Source organism: Balaenoptera acutorostrata, chromosome 13, assembly GCF_949987535.1.
Source record: "Balaenoptera acutorostrata chromosome 13, mBalAcu1.1, whole genome shotgun sequence".
Taxonomy (NCBI): domain Eukaryota; kingdom Metazoa; phylum Chordata; class Mammalia; order Artiodactyla; family Balaenopteridae; genus Balaenoptera; species Balaenoptera acutorostrata.
The window spans coordinates 48672890-48681375 of record NC_080076.1 but is presented as its reverse complement, the minus strand read 5'-3'; positions in this window follow the sequence as shown (position 1 = coordinate 48681375).

The following is an 8486-nucleotide window of genomic DNA, read 5'->3' as shown; positions in this document are numbered from 1 at the left end:
ACATTTTGAGCTCTTAATTTTAGATATTTTTTAAGTTATGGAATTCCCATTGTTACTTTTTTTTATAACTTCTGATTCTTCCTCATAATCCTTCATCTTTCATCATTTTTTCCATCATTTCCTCTACTTTCTTGAACTCTGAAGTTATTCTTTTCAGCTTGTTCCAACACTGGCCAATGTGTGGGTCTGCTTCTACAGTATGACTTTCCTCAAAATTGTCCCTTAGCATATCAGTGCTCTGGGTCACTTATAAATAAGACTAAATGATCTCTGTGAAGCTATAATGGCTCTTAAATGTTTTATTCTTCACAACTCAGTAAGTGCTGTCTGGTTCAAGTTATTGCACACCTATCCTTCAAGTCATTGCCAGGGACTGAGGCACCTACAGAAACATATCTTGGCCTTTGTAGAGATTATAATCAAATTAACAAGAGAAAACAACATACATAAAATATTTTCAAATGATTAAGTGTTAAATTGTGTGATAGTAACAATAAGAGTAATAGTTCAGCAAAAAGAGGCATTTGTTTGGACTGCAGTAACAGCAGCGACTGCAGTAGTAGTCTGGAGAGAGAACCCAATTCTTACATAATATCTGGCAATATAACTTACGCAGAACTGTACTGAGAGTAAATTGTCCCTTTTCAAAATCCAGAATAGATCTCTTATTATCACAAGAGAACAGTTGCTGATGACATTAGGTTCTTAAACATTCTAATAAATATTTCTGACTTTTAGACTTCTAATCTAAAATTTGATGTTAATATTGATGTTAAGTTTGAATCCATATTGGGGTTCCAGCCGCCTCTGGTTCTATCTCTTTTTCCATGCCTGTCACTAACTCTTTGTCTTCATGTGTCTGCTTTTTTAGAACTAGAATGTGATTAAATTAATTGGTTTAAAAATACACTGTGTGTCATGCTGTGAATATTGGGTTTAAATACAATTGCAGTAGGTTGCACTAATTAATTGGTTTTTATTTTACAAGATTAGAGTTAAGGATGCTTGAACATAATATGTAAATCTATGCAGAATGTGTAAATCAGTATTTTGATTCAAGCATCCTGTCACAAAGGAAACAAAATGAATGTAAAAAATATGATGTAAGCTGCATTTATTTATCCTATGGGTTGAGTGATTACCTAAGCAGCACTAAATGGGGGCTGGGTTGGGTGGGGCTGATGTGTAGGGAAGATGAACTTAGAAACCTAGAACTGAGAAAATTCAAAGTTAACTTATTTCAGTATTCATATAGTTCAAATGATTAAAGGTAGGGGAAAAGGTATTCATCAATGAAAGCTTTTCTGAGTTGGCTTTGAAGAACCTGTATTTATACCTAAACTGATAGTTCCTCTTTCTATTGCTTTGTATCCCTTTGCTCAGCCAGCATTTAGTATAGTATACCTTGTACTTGTGATAAGAGATAAGTAAACTAACAGAACACAATCTTTCTTCTTGAGGTTCTCCCAACTTGAGAGGTATACATGTGCACATAATTATTTTGTATTGTGATAATAAAGCTAATTAATCCCAGGGTAGCTGACAGTTCTGGTTTGAAGTGCTACTTTATCCGTTCCTAGAAATAATGCTAGTAATCAAGAGGGATCTCTACTTGATTAGCTAAGAATACATTCAGTGATAAGTAACAGAAAACCCACTACAGTGGTTTAAACAAATAGGAATTGTCTCACACTACAGAAACATTCTAAAGCAGTGGTCAATGGCATTAGGTCAGTGGCTCAATAACTAGTATCAATAGTTAATAATAAGTCAGTGCTTAAGTCCCTAAGGTTTTTGATTTTCTTGGTTTTTACCTTCATGGTCCAAGATGGCTGCTCCAGCCTCAGCCACCAATTCTGCTTCAAGGCAGAAGGAATGAAAGAAGGAGAAAGGGGAAAAGAGCTTTATCTTTATTAATTTTGCTTTTGTATTCAGGAGTAGAGGCCCTTCTCTCTTGGTCAGACTTCCCATTACATCTATTTGTCAGGCCCAGGACACATTATCAAGTTTAAAGCAATCACAGGCCAAGAACAATGCTCGTGCAGAGACTGATGATCAGGTCATGATTTGTGCCTTGGGACTGGTGTAGATACTCTTTCAGATAAAGATCACCCTTAACCTGCTATCTAAACTTTTTTTTTTTAAATCAGGAAAAAGAGGGAGAGTAATGACTTTTATATAAGAAAATGTAATGGTTACCAGGAGATAAGGGTGGGGAGGGATAAACTGGGAGATTGGGATTGACATATACACACTACTATGTATAAAATAGATAACTAATTGGAACCTGCTATATAACACAGGGAACTCTACTCAATACTCTGTAATGGGCTGTATGGGAAAAGAACCTAAAAAAGAGTGGATATATGTATATGTATAACTGATTCACTTTGCTGTACACCAGAAACTAACACAACATTGTAAATCAACTATAGTCCAATAAAAATTTTTAAAAATAATAATAATAAAAAAGAAAATGACTGTGTTTTCCACAACTTTCACACTTTAAGGAATATTAATAGAAGTAGCTTTATAACCCACAGCAACATTTCTTAAGACTCCCTTTCATCATTTTTCCTGTTCTTCGGCCTCCTCAGAATCCAAAGCCTTTCTCTTTGTCCCTAGCTCTCAGAATCCCATCAAAACCCAACTCTCTCTTTGCTGACACCCAGCGCTGCTCTCCTTGGCAAGTCCCCAAATTCCCTTCCTCTCTCTCACCTACTCAGCCATACTGATATCTTCTATTCACATCATCTTTTCTTCCACTAGATAATTCTACTACTGTTTCCTTCTCAGAAGCCTTATTTGATGTTCCCAACTGAGCAAGGACCACAAAGAAATATAATCAGCTCCTAAACTCTTGACAGCCTCCCTCAAGAAATTCAACCTGTCACTTAAATTCTGCACTATAAAAGGATAATCGAACAACTAATCAGAAGGTTATCTTTTTTTCTTTAGAAAGGGAGAAGAACAAGAGGGAAAGGGAGAGGAAAAGCAAGGAATACTTATATATAAATAATTTTGTTCTGTTTACATGATAAATTCTGTAACAGATGTTTGAATGAATATTAATTAGTCAGTCAGCACAGAGAATAAAATGATACATTGAGAGAATGGATGACAGACTCTTTTGGAGTTAAGAAATGAAATGGGTTCCAGGGAATATGCCAAAGGAAGAGGTAAGGTTTAGTCAAGTCTGAAACAAAATTATGGGATAAAATATGGAAAGATAATTTGCATACTACTTTCCTCTCCAAATTTATTTTCCCTTCCTTTTTTATTTTATCTTTTATTTCAACCACTCAGTATTTCCACCTTTGTTTTCTGATTAATCTTACTCAGTCTATACACTTTTTTCTCACACACACAAAAATAGACTTAATAAAGCTTCCTCTGCTCATTTCACCTCTCCCTATACCAGTTCTTAATGAGATCTTTTTACATCAGAGGGCTTTGTAGTAAAAGGCAGAATAATTGCATAATTTGCCTGTGTTTCCTATATTCCACACTTTGAAATACACCCCCTCTTAATCAGTGAAGTATATGCATTTAATTTTGGCTTTGTGAAGGCATGATGTCTTCATGGCTACCTGGTTTATAACCCTTCCAGTGAAGGTGTCTATTTTGTAGGAATTTCTGACTGAGTTTTATTAGAATCTGACTTCAATGACAGTACAAGAAGTCTTCAACAAGGACTTAATTAATTTATTCATGCATGCAGTCATCTAACGAGTATTGAAGAGTTCTAACAAATATATTGAATTTGTTGGACTTAATATAGAGACAGCAGAAGACATTTTCCCCATGGCCCAATCCAACCCCATCTGTAGACTAGAGATTTCCTGCTCCATGAATGAAATGTCAGGGAGGTCACACAGATCTTCTCATCATGCTGAGATTAAAACAACAACAACAACAAAAAAGCCTCTGATTATCTTTTGAACCAAGAACAACATCCTAGAGATCAATGTGCTTGGTTCAATGTCATAATTAAAACTCTGAAAGCTAATATGATTTTCTCTCTTGCCTCAGTTTAATACTATTTCGGCCTGGAAACCTGTAATGTTAATGTTTGCTTGCCTTAGTTCCTGGTGGCCCCCAAAGGAGAGTTGTGGGTAGAGGATAGCAGAGGAATCACATACTCATGCCTTGGACTTCTTTTGCCTTTGTGTGTTTCCCAAGATTTCTTTGATGAGTAGCTTTAATTGAAAGTCTCCAAAACGTGGCTTATACTTGTCTTCTGGTTTGCCATTTATCACACCCTACCTTCATCTACCTCCTTTCCTTTCCGGGGTGTCAAAGGCCCTCTAAAATTCTATTGGCTCTTGGGAAAAACACTTAATGAACCTCCTTGTCTTGCTATCTGCGAAAGTGCAGTTTGCTCCTAGTTTAGCGCTCTAATTCTCTCCTCTTTGGCAGGTGACTGTGGCAATGCATCATCTGTTTGGTAATTATCAGGCATGTGTCAGATGCCACACCTCAGGACCTTCCAAACTCCAGAGGACGCATACACATAACACACTCTTTAGGTGGTTTCCTTAAAGTTCCTCTCTTTCTCTTGAGATGAAGGCGAAGCACCTCCTCCACGGTCCCCACAACTCACTCCAAAGAATGGATGCCCTCCTGGCAGAGGCTGGAGGTCTTTGACCTGGTGGGGAGTGCTGCGTAGATGAGGACCATGGTCAAATGCCTCAAGCATGGTTTGCCCGAGAAGCCTGGCACTGTGCACTGGAACACGGCAGCTCTTGTCACTTACTGGTTTGGTCTAAGCATGCAGGGTCTCAGACTAACCTGAATTGCGCTGTGACACCCTCTTTGTTTATGTCTATATGTTAGGAACTATGTCTGACATTGGAGTCTTCCTTTTAAGGGGTTCAATCAGACATCTCAAGAGATAATAAAAATACAAGTCAGAAAGGACTGAATTGTGGGGGACTGGACACTTCTCAGGGGCAGTCCTTGACCATGGGGGATGGGAGCCAACAGATACATGTTACACTTCTCCTCCTGTGGGAGACAGTCCACACACACCACCCCCCACCCCTGCCCCGGAGGGCCCATGATATGAGCATTCTGCACCTGTGCTGTAGGGAACTTGATTACACATCCATATACGGGTCTACTGTCCTTCCCAGCTTCATTCCCCAGACCCTCAAAGAAAACACATGCACTTAAACCTTTGTGGCAGGCTCTGATATCAGAGAGACCTAGGCTGAGACAAGTACAGAGAAGAGAGAGTAGAGGAAGAACAACTAGCTTTAGAAACTAAGGTATTACTTGGAAATAATTAAATGGCATCATGACTACTCTTTGTATACAGATTCACTAATGAGTTAACTTGTAAATAAGTCTGGAAATAATGTACGCAGGACTGGCTACCTAATCTGTGAGGTCAGTGAAAAATGAAAATGGGGGGCCCCTTTTATGAGAATTATTAAAAATTCATTCCAAGTTGGTGACAACAGAGCCTTAAACCAAGTATGGGCTCCTTTAACTGGTGAGCCCTGTGCAATCACACTGGCCACACGCTCTTGAAACTGGCCCTGAATGCCTACATGGGTTTTCATTATAACTCCTAATCCAACTCACTAGGAACTAGTAAAACATGTATAATTACCTCTTTCTTATTGTTCTACTGGACCTGACCGTATTGTACTTTTAGTAAACTCCATTCTGTCTTACCTGGATGGGCTGCAATATACTTTTGTGCAGGCTGCAGCAGTGCGTTGTTTAGAGAAACTCAGACTCCCTGCCCTACTCAGTGGCCAGAAACTTCCGCTGCTGTTTTTCTTTCCAAGATCACTACCTTTACAACTGTCTTTTGAGTGTCTGCTAAATCCAAGTCCCTAGGCTAGGCACAGGGAAAAAAAGACTCCTGCACTCAAGAACTTACAGAGGAGTAAAGAAAACGGCTAAATAATCAGAGAATTATAAGACGTACTTAGACAGAAGCAAACGGGAGCAACCTAACCTATCTTTCTGGGTTAATTTTCTGTTTTCCACTTCATCAAAACTATGATTCATAAGGAATAAATCCGAGATTGTGCTCCAGGATCTCAATCATTTTTCGCCCTTTGCCTTTTTCTTGTACATTGTACAGCAGCATCTAATTTCAACAATAAAGTTATACTTAGAGTCTACATTTTTCTACAAACACATCCTCGGTTTCACCCTTTGTGAGAAGTTCACGCATCTAGCCCCCCAGTGCTCAAATAATTTCATAGAGCCCTCTTTTAAAGAAATTCTAATTTTTGTAAATTAAGGCAAGAGAGATATCTTGTTAGAATACTTAGTACCATGCTGTATCTTACCAGTGATTCCTTAGGAAATACTGATTTATCACAGAGTATGTGGCTATCTCTGGGCTAAACTTGAGTAAAAAATTCTTTTTTTAATAAAATCTCTATAATTTCCTTGGAAATTATAAAACTATAAAAATATATAATAGAAATATTTAAATATAAAAATAATATAGAACAAGTCATCATCAAATTAGTAGTACATATGAAAACTGTAGTTAGAATTCAAACTATGAGTAAATGCATGCAGGCTTCTAGAGTGGGGGAAATACCCATTATTAGTTAGACATGAGGGCTATAACTTTACTTATGTTTTACAAAGAAACTCCACATGGCCTTTTCTTAGACAGTCAATTCATTTCAGATGAGGGCGTTAGTTGGAGGTGACAAATAAAACAAACCCAAGGTTAATAATGTTTAGTATTGAGGTTTTAGTTAGGTTTCAATATTTTAAATTCAATCTCTGTCTTGTCATTTTCCAGTCCATTTGGTAACAGCATGTAGGAAACAAGGAAGCTTTTTTTTTTTTAAACCAAGACTAGTGACCCAAGGTGTTATTGTGATGAGTAAACTCTGGCTCTGTATGGGGAAAATGCATTTCACAGCCCACAAATCCATTTTCTTAGGATACTTTCTTCTGGTAGAACTCTACAGTTTCAAATCACTGATATGTAGGTGCTTCTACTGTCCAGTGGGGTATCAGCAGCTAAATGATAACTTATCTTGTTGAAATTGTCTTTGTACCCATTCACTAAAACTTGTAGTGAATAAGTACTTCACTAGTTCACTTGCTACAGCTCTTTTGGAAAATTTAATTGGTTATTTGATGCCTGAAGAACTTTTGGAAAGACGTAAAAGACCCAAAAAGATTCAGAAGAAAAGGCTATTTTATGTTTGTTGGTTGAGTTTGGGTGGGATCAAACCCTTTTTTGCTTCCATTTTTGTGCATCTAGTTTGTTAGTGTGAGAGATACATAACACTTCTAAAAGCACTGTCCAATTACCACCTGATTGGAAATGTAAAATTAATAGATATGAAAGAGTAGCAAACAATAAAAGATCATCTGTTTAAGTAATACAACTGATTTTTGTTAATCTTCCTCTCCTCAAAAGAAGTAGTCCCCACATTGATAGCCAAGTTTTGTATATAAGTTCACCAGAATTCATTGATCAGTTGAGTCTGCAGTGGGAAGGGGCAATTTCCTGAAGGAAGGTATCTGAGAAGATGACCACAAGTAGATAGAAAGGATGCTAGAGGATGAGGACTGGGAAGAACTTCCAAGCTAAGGAAGTCACAGGAGCAAAGACTTGATCTGAAAGTGAGCAACTATGCGCTTACAATGGGGAGGAATGGCATGTGACTAGAGCAGAGACTGCTTATTTTAGATTCCCAGGAAGGAGGTCAAGGTGAAGGACAGATTAAGAAAGGCCAAGTGTCACAGTTAGATTGATTCATGGGTCTATGTGTTTATATCTTATGCATTGGAGGAGCATTGGGAATTATTGAGCACTAGAGTGGCCTGGTGATATCTTATTTTAAAAGAACTGTTTGGGCCACCTGATCTGATGGGAAAGATGTAGGTTGGTAGCAGTCTTCAAAATGGGATATTAGTATCCTTGAGGTTCCATGGACACCTTTCAAGGGCATGGTTCTAAGGAAATTAATTTCTAAATTCTCAACTTTCATTTTTATTTTTCTGAAAATTGATCTGTGGTTGAGATGCCATGCAGGTTTTCACCATGACCCTTCTCCTACTTTTAAAACAAAACAGGTTTCCTCTTACCAGTCCAGAATGTCATTCTGGTGTACTGCTCTGGGGCGAAAAAACGTCCTGCATGTCAAACAAGGAGACAATCTGAAATATTGTTGTTGATGTTAAGAAAGTGAGAGCCACTAATGAAGGACCTGGTAAGAAATCCTTTACAGGACAAGTGATTTCCAATGCATTTCTTCAACAAAATGTAAAGAACCTACCCAGGTTGACACTTGATTGATTATTAATTTTGATTTTGATTAGGTGTGTTTTTTACATAAAACTTGGAGGAAGTTTAAATAATTGAGTGATGTTACTACAGGAAAAAAGAAGGATTTTTATTCCCAACTACTAATTTATTTGAACAAGGCTGCCTAATACTTACTTCCACAAATGAGTAAAAAGAATAGAATTGATATAGAACTGTGTCTTAT